The following is a 17,121-nucleotide window of genomic DNA, read 5'->3' on the forward strand; positions in this document are numbered from 1 at the left end:
TATTTCATTTAACATAATAGTCTCCAGGTCCATCCATGCTGTCCCAAAGGGTACGAGATCCCTCTTTTTTATAGCTGCTTAGTATTCTGATGTGTAAATGTTCCACCGTACTGAATTTTTATGTATTAATTTTATATGTTGCTGAGAGGGTAAAAGTTCCTAACTATAACTGTGGATTTGTATGTTGTTGTTGCTTTTTCTTTTTTCTTTCAGCTCTATCAATTTTTGTTTATGTATTTTCAGGCTGTATTGTTTGATGCATACACATTTAGGGTGATTATGTCTCTCCAGAAGATTGCTATTTTAAATTGTGTAATGTCCATATTTGTCTCTAGAAATTCTCCTTGCTCTATAGTCTACTTTACCAGGTATTGATATAGCCTTTACTGTCTTGTTGATTAATGTTAACATACTATATCTTTTCTACACTCTTACTATTTGCCTGTATTGAATTTGAAAAATTTTTATAGGCAGTATACATATAGTTGGGATTGTCCACTCTGCCAATTACTGTTTAAATTGACTTACTTTAACCATTTACTTTTAAGGTAAGTATTCATATGTTGGTGCTTAAGGCTATCAATTTATTGTTTTCCCTTTGTTTTCTTTGGTTCTCATTCTTTTTCCTTTGTTTCCTTTTTATTGCCTTCCCATTGTTTACTTGAACATTTTGAAGGCTTCATCTTAATGTATCTATAGTGTTAATAAGTGTATCTGTGTAATTTTCATTGTGGTTACTCTGAGCATCACTGCACACACACAAACACAGACACACACCAGTTAGCACCACTTCTGGGTGTCAATGTTTAACAACTTCTAGTGAAGGTTGGATGCCTCTCTTCCATGTAAGTGTCTTTTTCTTCCTAGTCTATACTAATAAAAGGGTAATATGCTAATTACACTGGATAGACCAGACGTCTTCCGGATGTCCTTCCTGACAAAACCACAATGGCTACGAGGGCCGAGGAGGGCAGGCAGCTGTGGCGGCCGGCAGTGGCAGCAGCAGTGGGGTGATGGGGGTGGCGTCTTCCCCGGATCAACCCATTTGCCTCCTGCAGAGGGAGGCCAGACTGCTGCTTAGGCCAGCCCCCCGTGTGAGTAGGACATCCCCTGAGGGCTCCCGGACTGTGAGAGGGGGCAGGCCGGGCTGAGGGATCCCCCACTCCCAGTGCACAAATTTTTGTGCACTGGGCCTCTAGTTATAAATATTAGTAACTTGAATTTAAAATGGCATTGGAATTTTTTTCAATTATCAAACATGATTCAAGGTTCATAAGGAAAGATAATGTATAATATACATTGTCTATTATATGTACACATCCTTCTGTTTTTTACATTGTTTCTTTTTCCTTCTAGATGCTTCAATATTCTTACTTTTTCATTTTGTCGTTCCTTGAAAAACTTCCTTTGGCCAACCATTAAGGGAAGGTTTGCTGGGGATAAAATCTTTGAGTTTACTTTTGTCTGAGAATGTCTTTATTACTTTTTCATTTCTGAAGGATAAGTTTGCCATCTAAAGAATTTGCTGTTGAATCTCTCTGTTTCTCCTGTTTGTCAGACAGCTGTGTCTTCCTGTACAGTGTCAGCCGCAAACCTGAGACAGAATGGCGAAGGTCGGGTAAGAGGATGGCCATATTGAGCCCCTGGTCATCAGGGCTGCTTTATTTATTATTAAATCCTCACCCGAGGATATGTTTAATGATTTTTTTTTTAGAGAGAGAGAAAGGGGGAGAGAGAGAGAGATTGATGTGAGAGAGAAACATTCATTGGTTGCCTCTTGTACGCACACCAGTTGGGGATGGAACCCACAATCTAGGTATGGCTCTGACCAGAATCAAACCCAGGCCCTTTGAGTGTATGGGAATGAGCCACACTGACCAGGGTGTCCAGGGCTGCCTTTAATTCTGGCAAAGTGAATATTGTTGCCACCAATGGCTTCTTTATTGACCTCAACTACGTTGTGTACATGTTCCAGTATGACTCTACTCATGGCAAGTTCAAAGACACAGTCCAGATTGAGAACAGGATGCTTGTCATCAGTGGAAGCTCCATCTTCATCGTCCAGGAGCGAGATCCCACCAACATCAAATGAGGTGATGCTAGTGCTGAGTATGTTGTGGAGTCCACTGGTGTCTTCACTACCATGGGGAAGGCTGGGCTCACTTGAAGGGTAAAACCACGAGGATCATCATCTCTGTGGATTCCCCAAGTTTGTGATGGGTATGAACCATGACAAATATGACAATCCCCTCAAGATTGTCAGCAATGCCTCCTGCACCACCAACTGCTTGCCGCCCCCCTCCCACCGGCAAGGCATCCATGACAACTTTGGCATCATGGAGGGACTCATGACCACAGTCCATGCCATCACTGCCACCAAGAATACTGTGGATGGCCTCTTTGTAAAGCTGTGGCATGATGGATAAGGGGCTGCCCACAACAGCATTCCTGCTTCTACTGGCACTGCCAAGGCTGTGGGCAAGGTCATTCTTGAGCCAAATGGGAAGATTACTGGCATGGTCTTCTGTGCTCCCACACCTAAAATGTCAGTTATGGATCTGATCTGGCAGCTAGAGAAAGCCTCCAAGTACAATGACATCAAGAAGGTATTGAAGCAGGCATCAGAGGGCCCCCTCAAGGGCATCTTGGGCTATTCCGAGGACCAGGCTGTCTCCTATGACTTTAACAAGGACACCTACTCCTCCACCTTCAATGCTGGGGCTGCCCTCAATGACCACTTTGTCAAACTCATTTCCTGGTATGACAATGAATTTGGCTACAGCAACAGGGTAGTGGACCTTATGATCCACATGACCTCCAAGGAGTAAGAGTCCCCTGGACCACCAGTCCCAGCAAGAAGAGAGGCCCTAAGCTGCTGAGGAGTCCTTATCCCAGATCATTCCCCCAACATATTGAGAATCTCCTGACCTCCACAGTTTCCATCCCAGACCCCCAAAGAAGGGGAGGGATTTAGGGAGCCCCACCCTGTTATAAAGTTCACCGTACCTAGCCAAAAAAAAAAAAAGAATTTGAAGTTGAGTTTTCTTTTTCAGTACTTAAAAAATGTGTCGCTTCCTTCAGGCTTCCAAAGTTTTAGATGATAAATTTACTATTATTCAAATTGGTATTCCTGTGTAGTTACTGTCATATTGTCTTTCTGGTTGCTTTCAATATTTTTCTTTGTCTTTCTTTTTCAAAAGTATAAGTATAGGTCTTTATTTGGGTTTATTCTGTTAGAATTCACTCAGCTTCTTAGATTTGTAGGCTTGCATCTTTTACTAGATTTGGGAAGATTTTTTTTTCTCATTATTGTTTCAAACAGTTTCTCTCCTCCCTCTGGAAATCTAATGATATAAATGTTGGATCATTTGTTATTGTACACAAGTTCCTGAGGCTCTGCTCAATATTGTTTGTCTTTTTATTTTTTTCCCTAACTTTGCTGTTCAGATTGGGTAAATTTTATGAGCTGTTCTCAATTCACTGTTTCTAATCTCTCATCCACACTAATATTATGTTCATTCAGTGAGGGTATTTAAGAAAATTTTGCTATATTTAATTTCTGTAATTTCCATTTAGTTCTTTTTTATAAGTTCTCTTTCTTTGCTGAGATTTTTCTATCTTGTCATTAATGAGTATCTTTGCTATTGAATATTGAAGCATAGTTAATGCTATCAGGTGATTCTAAAATCTGATTCATTGTAGTGTTTGTATGAGTTGATAGTCCTTTCTTATTCAGTTTGTGATTATCTTGTTTTTTTGGTATAACAGGTGATTTTTTTTATCATATCCTTGAAACTTCCTTGAAACTTTACCCAATATATTAGAAAACTGTGGGTTCTATTTAATTTTGTTTTAAAACAAGCAGTCATCTAATGGTTTTTTGTTTTTTGTTTGTTTGTTTGTTTTTTGAGCTGTAGTTCCAATGGCAGTGTGAATTTCAGAGCTTTTGTGGTGGTATGTTGGTCCATTTGGTTAGTTTAAGTGATGCTGGGTTTCTCACTTGTCTAAGCCCATTTGCTGAGTGTCTCACAATGCAGAGGGGGCACATGAGATCCCCCTATCCATGGCCCCTGGCTTCCCAGTTTCTCTGGGAAAATAATGAGATGTATAAGCTTGCAGAATAAAACAGACTTGCTATGTCTGGCAGCTTGTTGTTACTGGGTCCATCTTGCTGATTCTGTACTCCAGCCACTCTGCATCATGTTATGGAGGGGTTTGATTTCCTGGCCTGGCTTATTACTTGAGGTTGGATCCTTTGTCTTACCTAGTTCTGGCCGCTATAACAAAATACCATAGACCTGGTGGAATAAACAACAAGTGCTAGATTTCTCAGAGTCTGGAGGTTGGAAATTCCACAATCAGTGCCAGCGTGGTTGGGGTCTTGGTGAGGGCCTTCTTCCTGGTTTACATATGGACACTTTCTTCTTTACCTTCATATAACAGAGAGAGAGCTCTGGTCCCTTCACCCCCTTATAAAGACACCAATCCCATCATGTAGGCCCCACCTCATGACCTTATTTAACCAAATTACTTCCCAATGTCCCCAACTCCAAATATTACTATGGGTATAAGGAATTCAATATAATGATTTTTTTTTTTTTTTTGCGGTGGCGGGGCAAAATATTCTTTTCTGTCTGGTTTGCCTACCTTACCTAATCCCTCTTGAATGAAGGAGGCAATCAGGTAAAAGGGGGCTCCCCAGAGGGGTGCTTGCTGTGGCTTGGCCCTCCTTGTGGGCTCTGCTGGTTTCCCTTGCCGACCCAGTGTTGCTGAGCAGCAAAGTGGTCTTAGGATCAGAGAGGCTGGCCAGGCTAGGCTGTCTGTGCCAATTTCTCTGCCAGTTCTGCCCACTGTCCTGCGTCTTTTGGAGGGCAGGAGAGCTCAGTGTGGTGGGCTTTGCCTGGCTGCTTTAGTTTGGTGGGTTATTCACTGAACCCCTTTCCTGGGGTGTCAGGCTGGTCTAATATTCCCAGAAAGACATGATCTCGGAAGAAAAATGAGCCTGTCTCGGCTGTCTTTCATTGCTCAGTTGAGATTGGCAAATGCTGAGTCTGAGTGGCCTTTTCTGTTGGGTGGGGGGAACATCAGTCATTATACTGCTGTGTTTTTCCTTCCGTCTTGGGGTCCACAATTGGTTTGCTTCCGTATTGCCTTTCAGAGTTTGGTTGTTAGTTACATTATTTCCATGGTGTATAGCTGTGCTCAGCAAGGAAGAATTAGGAAAAGTAAGTCTACACACTCTTGTGTGGACCAGAAGTCCCATATTATTTAATTTTCACAGAACAGCTAACCCTCAGATATTTGAATTTTTCATTTAAATATTAGGATCTTTCACTTATCTTTTTTTGAATACCGAATTTTAAAGCAGAGCTGCAGTCCTATGACAACATTACATTATTCCTCTATTAGCAATTCTCTAAGACTTATTTTCAAGTTTTGGAGTGAAATTTTCTGGTAGCTCAACCAACCAAAGCCTTACAGTACTTATTATTCACGCAGGCCTTCTATTAAAATGAGATTGAGCAGCTTTGCATAAAATCAAGAGGTAGGAAAGGATAAAAAAACATACAAATTAAATTTGTTCTTATATTTAAAAACATATTTTGGTGGAATAATATTATGTTTGATAAGCAAGATGATGCAAGCCCTGGAGTGTTGACATTATTGTGAATGTCTCCTTTAACAATAGATATAGATTGAGAGCAAAGAAAAAATTTTCATTTGGAGCAATATACTTTAACAAATAACTTCCCAACAAAGTTTTGCTAAGTTCTATAAAGACAAACAGAATTATTAATTAAACAATAGTCTTGGATTACCCATCCAGTATGGTCAAGTTGTGTATTTATGGGCTGTTATTAAAACTTTAAATTGGGAACCATTGAAAAATATGTGCATATTAACCTGTGCCCATCTTACAATATTTGCTTTCTAATTTTATTCAGTAAATTATTGTTATTTATAAACCTAATAACTTTGGTTCTGTGACATTTATGGGCATATATATGATTCACTTGATGTTAAGATATTTGTTAGGAAGTCAATATCAAATTAAAACTTGTTCATGGGAAATCAGTTTCATTTATATGTCCACGTTTCTACTAGTATATTGTGGAGAAAAGTGGGAATTACTAATTACAAGTGTTTCTGTGCAAAAAACATTCATTGAATAACTGAAACATAAATTGCTCAGTATCAAAATTTGATTAAATCATATGGCTCTGGAACAACCACTTTATATATTACTCGCCGATTTTAAGTTATCATTACATTTCTGCCCTTAGATTTTCCAGCAATATGTATTTGATCCAAAATTTCTTTCATTGAGTATGATGTGAATCTGTGAAGCAGATTGACTTTTTCCCCCTTTTTCTTCCTTTGTAGTATCTAGAGCTAAGAGGATTTTAATCTGAACATTTACTCCGAGAAAATTTAATTCACTTTTCCAACTGCCCAGGATTAGTCAGTTAGCAGCTATGGGAGCCCTTAAGGATCCATTCACTCTCTCAGTTTAGTGTGCAGAACAAATTAGTATTTCCCAAAATAATACCAATTAAGCCAACATAAAAAAGTTAGTATCTATATTAATCTCAAGAGACAAGTTATAATATCTCTCCGAAAGAGCTGTCTCTCAAAGACAATGCTTTTTAGCTTGCATAGTTATGCTACTTTTATATTGTACTCCTAAAGGCTGCTTTTCTAGATGTCAGCTACTATTCCTACCTCTGTTACTGCTGCTGCTGTGATGCACGCACACACACTAACTGGTATGCAAATATACATACACCACATACATTAAAAAAAATCTAAATATTTTGTTATTTCATTTTGTCAACTGCACTGGGTAGGAGTCCAAAAGACATGTATTCTTTTTCTAGTTCTTTTTTTTTAGTACTGTGTGATCTTGGGAAATTTATTTCACTACTGTATGAGACATTTTCATCATTTGAAAAGTTAAAATGTTGGACTAGGTCATAGACTGGCATACTTGGGCCCATTGACCAGCCATCTGTTTTGGTAAAGAAGGTTTATTGAAACGCACTCACACTCATTCATTCACTTATGCAGGATCTAAAATTGCACTAACACAGACTCATCAGAGTTGAGTAGTTGAGAAAGACTGTATAGCCTGCAAACATAAATATTTACTGTCTGTACCTATAGAAAATATCTGTCAATCATGGACTAGACAGATGATCAATAAGGTCCTTTCCAGGTGTATGTATTTATTACTTACCAGTTAAGAAGATTTTGCTAAAAAAAAAATCTTAGTCTGCCTATCAAGTATGAGAATAAAAATTTTCAAATTAGTTTACTACTCTGAAATCTTATCTATGAATCCAAATGCAAAAATCAACATGTTCTGTTTAAATAGTGGAATTCTCTCAAGTGGTAGTCTGTTAAACATAAAGTGCTAACCAGTGGTAGTAATATTTTTAGCAATTTGTTCATTTTTCTAATGTTTTAATCTTACCCTAATTATAAGAGATGTAGCCTAATCTTAAATCAATCTACATTTCTTGGGAGACTTTTAAGCAAAGTCCATTTTTATCCACTTTGGGAAATTTAAAACCCAGCTGTACTCCTGAATTAATCAGAAATGGGGAAAAAATGGAATACAAGTGACTAAAATTAATAATTCATAGAAAATAAAATATAGATACATGAAAAAGGGTGTGTATGTATTTATATTAACTAGTAGAAGGTATTAACAATAAGATTTGAGTTTTATTATATATCAAGGAGGAGGCCTGGCATTCATGTTCCATTGATGCATCAACAATGTGTTTTATTTTTCTGTGGCTTTCAAAGAACTTAAATGATAATATGTCAGTTAAGTGGCCACTGGGAAGTGATGAACTGTCCATTTTCAGATTAGTGAAAGACCTTATCTATGATCAGGAACTTAAGTTTCACAAAGAGGCAATTTGGGGTTTACTGTAGCATTGTGAAGAAGAGAATGAGAGCATCAATTTATTGTAAAACTTTTGGACTGAAGAATGAGAATGCATTAAAGAGAACAACCTAAGTCATGCAAGAGAAACCAAGGATAAACTAACAACTGATCTCCTTTCTCTTTTACTTCTCACAGAATCTTTGCCAGCTCAATTGTCAAGTGTTAACTTATATTTATTTAAATGTAGTTTATGTGTAACATTTTGGTAGATTTTTGGCAAAAATGGTCATGACTATTCCCTTCCCGATATTCACATCCCTCGTAATGTGAATTTGGAAGTCCTTCCATTAGAATGTGGAGTCCCTTTCCCCACAATTTATTTATTTTTTTATTTTTTCAGTTTTAAGATGATAATTCTTTTTTTAAAATTTCTTTATTGATTAAGTTATTACATATGTGTCCTTATCCCCACATTACCCCCCCCATGCCCTCACCCCCCTGGTGTCTGTGTCCATTGGTTAGGCTTATATGCTTGCATATAAGTCCCTTGGTTGATCTCTCCCCCTTACCCCCACCCTCCCCTACCTTCCCTCTGAGGTTTGAAGGTCTGATCGATGCTTCTCTGTCTCTGGATCTGTTTTTGTTCATCAGTTTATGTTGTTCATTATAGTCCATAAATGAGTGAGATCATGTGATATTTATGCCCACAATTTAAATCTGGCCTCATGATGTGGTTTGGCCAACTGAGTTCAATGGAATTGATTGCATGACAGTTTTGAACAGACTTCAACAGGACTTGCATGCTTCTTCCTTCACTCTCTGAAAGAGGATATCAATGACCTTCATCCCACAGTATTTTAAAAGCCCTCATTTTATCCCTCTCATATTGAAATGGGGCTAGCCTGTGTGTTCCATATAGTGCAGCAGAAAAGACAATATCTGACCTTCTAGACTAGGGTCATATGGGTATTACAGCTTTTGCTTTGGATTTCTGGATTATTGACATGGGTAAGCCAGCCATGTTATGAGAATACTCAAGTAGTCTCATGGAGAGAGTTCAACGTGGAGAGAAATCAACTTGGCAGCACCAACTTGACAACCATGTTGCTAAACTACCCTGAGGACAGATGCTCACGGCCCAGTCAGCCTAAAGATGACAGTAGCTGCAGGTGCCTCTGACTGCAGCCTCATGGAAACCCTGGACACTTCTACCCAACTGAGCTGCTCTTGAATTCCTGCCCCACAGAAACTTGATTAGGGGTCTTCTTAAGCCATTATATTTTGTGTGTTTGTTACACAGCAATTATTAACCAATACACTGTAACCAAATAGTGTGCACAGGCTTTAGCTGCACTAGGAACTATGGCTGGTCCAGGTGGCAGTATGTGCATGTATAACAGTTTTAAATCTCTCTAGCTTGAGAATGAATTTATTATTTCCCTGCCATGAGTAAATTCTGATTATGTTTCCCCATTTTTGCCTCTCCTTTATCTTCCTTCACTTATAAATTTTATTAGATTATATTGACTGTATTTTACTTTATGTTTTTGTTATTTATATATTACTAGAGGCCCGGTGCACAAAATTCTTGCAAGAGTAGGCCTTCCTTCCCCCAGCTGCCAGCACCGGCTTCCCTCTGGCACCTGGGACCTGGGCCTCCCTCACAGTCCCAGCTTTGTCCCATTCTAATTAGCATATTAGGCTTATATTATTATAGATAATAATTATTATGACATTTAGTATTATTTGATTTATCAGCTTTAAATATCTTCTGAAACCTGGCTTTTAAAAGAGAAGTTTGGTATACTTACACTATTACAAAAATTCTTGTCACCTTTGAATTCTCAAAATTTAGTTATAGGAGTTAGTTATAGGAGTGCTTCATTATCAATATTTTTATGATAATATTAACCATACTACTTACATTTCTTTCTGTCCTTGAACTTTATAGGCTTTTTGCTATTTTTACCATTAATCTCTTAGTTGGCTGAGATTTATTCCTTAATAGTTTCCTCAAGAAGACTCATGGGATTTAAATTGTTTATATGATCAAAACAATTTTGTCTTATCTTTATACATGAATGACTGGGAATGAAATAATTGGGTCACAGTTTCTTTAAAGTTTTTAGAATCATTGCTTTAATGTGTTCTCATTTGTCTACTGCTATGATAGAGAAATCTGAGGTTAGTCTGATTTAGCTTACATTAAGAGGTAGTTTAATATTTTTGGTGAGATGCCAAAGGGTTCTTAATTTTGTTTCTGGATTTTTTATTTTATTTTATTTTTTATTGAAGTATTTTGGTATACAATCTTTTATTAGCTACATTAGTTTAGGTGTACAATATAGTGATTTAATATATTTTCACCTTACAACGTGCTCACCCCACTAATTCTAGTAATCATCTATCACAATATAAATTTATCACAGTGTTATTGACTATATTCCCCTGCCCTTTTCAGCCATCCCCAACCTTTTTTCTCTGTTTTTGAGTCAGTTTTTATTATACTTTGTTTTTAGATTCCACACATAGGTAAAACCACATATTTGCCTTTCTCTGCCAAACATATTTCACTTAACATAATACCCTCTAGGTCCATCCAGGTTGTCCCAAATATGACAACATTTCATTACTATCTATATATTCATATATATATATATATATATATATATATATATATATATATATATATCACACCTTTATCCAGTCATCTAGTAGTGAGCACCTAAGTTCCTTCCATATCTTGGCTATTGTAAATGATGCAACAATGAACATAGGGTGCATATATCTTTTGAATTCATATTCTTGTTTTCTTTGGATAAATATCCAGAAGTGGAATTGCTGGGTCTTATTATATGCCTATTTTTAGTTTTTTGAGGAATCTTAATACTGCTCTTCAAAAGGGCTGCACCTATTTCAGTTCCACCAAGAATGCACAATTTTTGTCTCCACATCCTTGACAACACACGTTATTTATTAACTCATTGATAATAGGTATTCTGACAAGAATGGTAGTATCTCATTACTATTTTGATTTGCATTTTTCTGATGATTAATTATGTTGAGCATCCTTTCTTACATCTGTTGTCATCTGTATGTCTTGTTTGCAGAAATAGTTTTTCATGTCAAAGGCATTTCTCCAAAGGGTTCTTAACTTTTTTTTAACAGAAATATAACATTTACTTAGTGTTGAATGTAACTGTCATAAAAGAGCTATATGAGATAGGTATAATTCTAATTCCCATTTTACAGATGGAAATGCTGTTCCCAATGCCATATAGGAAGTAAGTGACTCTTTGATCTCATTTTGAAAGTTAAAAGCAACTGCATGACGAATAGTCTTTCAATGTATGGGTGATACAGCAGGGGGATACATGGCAAATGATTAAATAAGTGACTTGAAAGATTGAACTGATTGTCCCTTCCTTCCTTCTTTCCTTCCATCCTTCTCTGTTTCCCTCCCCCTCCCTTCCTCTTTTCTCTTTCTTCCTTTCACACATAAATTATGTCATGGTGGCTATAAACAAATATCTCAAAATTTCACATCATTCTGGACAAGGCCCTAGAGATAGAGAAGCAAAACTGATTGGCAACAGTACTAACTATTGCGGACAGTTGGTTTGCAAATAGAGATTTATTTCATCTTATTTATCTCGCTTTAGGGTATATTTGGAATTTCAAGTGGGAGGTGCTTCTTTGCAATGTATCACTTCTAATTCATCACATGTACTGCATTTTTGTGTGTTCAGTGGCTCATAAAAAAGAGCTGACCTAAGAGACATCCACAACATTTGCAGAACTACTTTTTATGATCTAAAGTGTTTTCAAATAACAGTTTTCAGGCTGAGGGAAGAATTGGAAATGTACCGAAATGTTTAGACATCTCTCTCAACTATAGGGATTTTTGTTTGTTTGTTTGTTTTGTGTGTGTGTGTCTGATATGAAATAGTTGTTCTATATGCAGAGATTTGGGAGTAAATGTTTGAAAGAAAATTCTAAAACATAGTTTACTAACATCCATTAAGGAAGCAGTCCAGGTTATTAAACTAGAAATTTACACTGTGGATTTAAAAATGGTTTCTTATCTCCCATAGGCGAGAACATTTGGCTGACCCACTCTCTTTGAATAATTAAAAGAAGGGGTATGATTTCACCTCTAAGTGAATTTCCAAGGTAAGCACTTTACTAGTATTAGCACTTGGTATGCTTATCATTTCAGGGCATATGCACTTGTCAGTCCATATTTGATCCACTCTTGGGCCAGTGTGCCAATATGACCAGAAGTGAGAGGGCTGCTGCAGTACCACAGCACTATGACATTCTTTGTGATTTTCTTTAGCTTGGTTTGCTTTTTGTTAATCTCCCACTGAGTTTAATTTCTTCTCTAGAGTAGAAAGGGTCACTATGTGGATTGATATTAGAAATAACTCTGCTTATTAGTATTTAGTATTACATAGAAGATGGTAAATGATAAAACATATCTATTTGGAAACTTACCATATGAAATGTGTTACTTACTTATAGTCCTTAGAAGGTGATAAACTGCTCTGTGGCTACCAGGTAATCTAGAAGTGAGTCGCAAATACTTGTGATGGTTTTCACCCAAGATCACCACTTACTGTGTAATGGTGGACATATAATCTAAGTTGTCTTACTCAAAAAAAGAAAAGGTTTATTTCAAAGTTGAAAAGGAGATAAAGTTTGTTTTCTCTCTCCTTTGGAAATAAAAGTTGTCGCCATGGCTGATGGCAGTTATCCTATAACCATGAGGGCAGGCAGTAGCTTAAAGATAAAGCTGACCCAGAAATAGGCAAATTAAGAAAATTATGGGGCCCTGTTCATACCACACCTGATGATAATCTACCTTCAGATAATAAATGTCTTTATAGTTTATGCCAATTTGAGGTAGTATCTTTTGGAATGAAGTACAACTAAAATATTCTAATAAACAAAATCTCTTATGGGGTTTCTCTAAGACTTCAGTAAGATCGTTCATATGAAATTATTACTGGAGTGTTGGGAGTAGTAACCTAATATATTTGTTTATTTTTAATATAACGGGGAGAATGCTGCCACAGGGAATCTAAGTACAAACAGACATACAACTTTTACAGGTTAAATATATCAAAATTCTTTTTAAAATCGAATATATCTCTCTGATTTTAGACAGATAAGACATTCTACTCATGTCATAGATCAGACAACCAAAATCTAGACAGAAGCTGGTAAGCTCTGGTGTTTTCTTTTTCCTGATCCAACTTCTCTCCAGTACATTTCAAGTTCTTACTGTGGAATAAAGGTGATATTCTACATCAGTCTGACCTAAGTAACTAATCGCAGTGGACATTTGTGTATGAATATGAATTTGTCTATTTGTGTACGTTTGTGTATGTGTATGCACACGCATGTGCCTATGTGTGTGCATCTGGACTCTCCATATGTAGTCATCCACTTCCAGTTATAACACCCAGAACATTGTAGAGAGAGAATCTGTTCCTCTCTATTCTACCCAGGTGGTCTGAGGAGCGCTTCACCCACTGTCCCTACGTTGAAACATGTGTTCAGAGTCCAAGTAAAATCAGGACCTAACTTTCTCTCTGGGCAGGAGTGAACATATGACTCCAGGCATGTCAATAAGGACCAACCTGCATTGGAATCAACAGGCTTCTGCTAAAGCAGCTGGAGAGCAGTGCTCTCTCTCCTGGCACTCTGGAGTTTGAAAGCCTGTGTGGCTAGAGCTGCCATAGCTGTGCGGACCTGGGGCTTCATACCACTGATTTAGCTTCTCAGTCAAGAACTTCTATATTTGTTTCCCTCCTCTCTTCTTTGCTATGTACCCATGTTCAAATCTTTATAACTCACCTGTTATTTCATGGAAAAAGTGAATTAAAGTGGGGATCATATATAGAAGGCCCAGTGTTGGGATACATCAGTGAGCAAAAACCCTGCCTTTGAGGAACCCTCATAAAATGTTTACAAGGCATGTTGCAATGCAATTAAAATAGCAAGGCCCCGAATATCTGCATTTCAAATTGTTCAACTATGAGGAACTGTATCAATGCCCCCCTTCTATAATGCATTTAAAGAGAGTTGCATGCATATTTTTTTTCTGTAGAAAAAGTTGTTAACTTGGTTATCAACTCATAAAAGCATGTTAAGAGCTACTATTAGATTCATCACCTCTCCTCCATTTTTTCACAGCACCCAAATAGTTAGGAAATTAAGGAGCTTCAAGATTTCTAAGTCTGCAGATAAAAAATTAAGCTATTCAGCTCCATGCAACTGAAGAATGTGTCCCCAGCAGGAGGAAGGAGGCTTGCATGCATTTTCTCAATGAAACTGCTCATGATGACCAATATCTAGATAGAAGGAAGCTGGCAGTCTTTGGACTTATGAAGACTTTATCAAAGATAAATATAGAATTGCTGAATTCTAGATTTTGGGGGATGCTGATAAAAACAAAACAAGCAAAAACCAAAATAGAAAACAAAACAAAACCCTGTCTGTCCCTAATAAATGGGAAATAAAGTTATTAATTCATCACTTCTCCATTTTTAAATAAAATTATTTTCCATTTATTAGGGAATGAAAATCAAAGAGCCATTAACAGAAGAGAGTCAGAATCAGTTTTGTGCTATCATAACAGGATGCCTGACCACTCTACCGGGAGAAGATAATAATATGTTAAGAACTAGGCCAAGAAGCTTTTCCCACCAAGCTCAAACCTTTAGAAATGTTCATTTCCACCCAAGAACAGCAGGGTGGTTTTATTTCTAGGGGGAGGGTGATGGGTAGTCTATTTTGATTTTAAGTTTAGAAGGTAGGGTGTCATTTGTCCCTGAACTCTAAATGTAAATGAGCTCTTGATGGAATGGTGGCTGCCTAACCTACAGTAAGGAAAACTGCTGAAAGATGACAAAAATGGCAGGAATTAATGCTGAAGATTTTGCCAGAGGGAATGCAGAGTGAAAAAGAGATGATCTGATTATACATTCAGGGATGACTGGTGAACCTCCCAAAGTTCAGAGGTTCAGTTTAGATATCTATCTCAACATTTAGCTGCTCATTTGAAGTTTTGCCAAGCCCAAGGGAATATAGTCTGTTACAGAAACTGTTGACAATTTCTGAAGATCATTGGGGCTCACAGAGGACCGCTTGCTTGTTTTTGCATTTCTCTTCACTCCATCTCAAGAAGAAAGGGTTACCAAGATACTGCATTGTAGTTAGAATTTTCTGTTACTGCAGATTTTGCTATTGCCGTTACCCCCGGGGTTCCTAAAATAGAATGGAATTTTACTACATCAAGAACATTACTACTTTTAAAACTTTTCAGTACCAAATCAATGGATCATAAAATAAAGGGAAAGTGAAAGTTAAAATATCAATATTCTAAATTCATGGGAATTTTTATTGGCTCCATTTGTTTTCAAAAAGATGTTTGGTAAATTAGTGAATAATTAGATCATCTCTTTTTAAAAGAGTCATTTGGCTCCTCTACCTAATTATAGTTGAATAAACTTTTTGTTGTTTGCCATCACAGGCTGTAGGAATCATTCCATTGCCAGGCATTCAGCTAAAGATTTTATAGTCACTATTTCATTTCATTGTCACAGAGTTTGGCAGATTGAAAAACAGTAAACAAAGCAAAACAATACTCTCACACAAAACAAATTCCAACAGAAGCAGGTCTATTTCTGTCTGCTGCCAAAATTAATAATGATCTTTGTATGCTTACTATACAAATGACGGTCTGTAGCCCCGCAGTATCGGCATCACCTGGAAGCTTGTTAGAAATAGGGAATCTTAAGGGCACCTCAAACATATTTCAGGAGAGATGTATTTTAGCAAGTTCCTGGGTGATTCCTGTGCATATTAAACTAGAGAGAAATATTCTTCACTACATTTTCATTTTTTCTTGATAATGAAATTTTGTTGGCACAACTGTAAGTTTTTAAGCACAAATACCTATTTCTTTTTAATTCAAAATTAAAATATCTTATTTTTTTATTATGAGTATATATGCCTACTTAAAAATGAAAATAGTCATGAATCTATACTAATAAAAGGGTAATATGCTAATTAGACCGGATGTCTTCCGGCCGTCTTTCCGGACAAAGCCACTGTGGTGGGGGCCGGTGGTCTATACTAATAAAAGGGTAATATGCTAATTAGACCGGATGTCTTCCGGCCGTCTTTCCGGACAAAGCCACTGTGGTGGGGGCCGGTGAGGCAGGCAGGCAAGTGGTTAGGAGCCAGCAGTCCTGGATTGCAAGAGGGATGTCCGACTGCTGGTTTAGGCCCGATCGAGCAATTAGGGGCGATCAGGCAGGCAGGCAAGTGGTTAGGAGCCAGCAGTCCTGGATTGCAAGAGGGATGTCCGACTGCTGGTTTAGGCCCGATCCCTCAAGGGTCCTGGATTGGAAAGGGTGCAGGCTGGGCTGAGGGATGCCCCCTCTGTGCACAATTTCATGCACCAGGCCTCTAGTTTATAAATAAGAAAATAAAATATCTCATCATCTTATTTCTTGAAAATGAACTTTTTTTACAGTATAAAATAATCAAAGGAATAAATCTACTTTTACCACAAAACTAAAAAACAAACTAACAAAACAATTAAATCATTTACTCAGTAAAGATATCTTAGGAGAAATCATAACTTCATTTATAAGAGTTAGTGTTACAGAATTTACCAGGCGACCAGAGAATACACAAGAGTACGTGGAGATCCAGGAAAAAACCATTTATTTTCAGATGTTTCATATGTACTAGTACAGTGACTCAGGGGTCAGTTTTCCAAATCCTGAGTGAGTCAATATGGAGGAAGCTCTCCCTTGATACCCTTTGGTTTCTTTGTCCCCCAAATATGGATGGGACTTCTGGACCTTTCGTAGGCTTTGCAAAAAGCCTCATGTGTTGGGATGGGGGCCATGAGACCACACCTAAAAGCCTGGCCTGGTGCCAGCACTAATACCCCCCTACGGGGGTTGTGTATTGTTCATGGTTTATGGCCTCTGTAAAATGGGAGTACTTAGGTAAACAGGTCTTGCAAGACCAGATTGTGGAGAAAGGGGCAGTGGTTAATTATAGGCTATCAAGAATGTACATTAGGTTGCTGGCACAGATTCAGATTGCTAGCCCCCCCCCCCCCCCAAAAAAAAAAAATGTCTTATTTTCCCCATCATTAGGAGATTTAATTTTTTAAAGCATTGTAATATCTGACACTT

At 37.6% G+C, this 17,121-nt stretch overlaps 1 pseudogene; it reads left to right on the top strand.

Annotated features, from left to right (window-relative positions):
* The first annotated feature begins 1,604 nt into the window (after positions 1-1,604).
* Positions 1,605-2,828, top strand: LOC102416832 (annotated as a pseudogene).
* Positions 2,829-17,121: the final 14,293 nt, after the last annotated feature.

This window comes from Myotis lucifugus, unplaced genomic scaffold (assembly GCF_000147115.1).
Source record: "Myotis lucifugus unplaced genomic scaffold, Myoluc2.0 scaffold_12, whole genome shotgun sequence".
Taxonomy (NCBI): Eukaryota; Metazoa; Chordata; class Mammalia; order Chiroptera; family Vespertilionidae; genus Myotis; species Myotis lucifugus.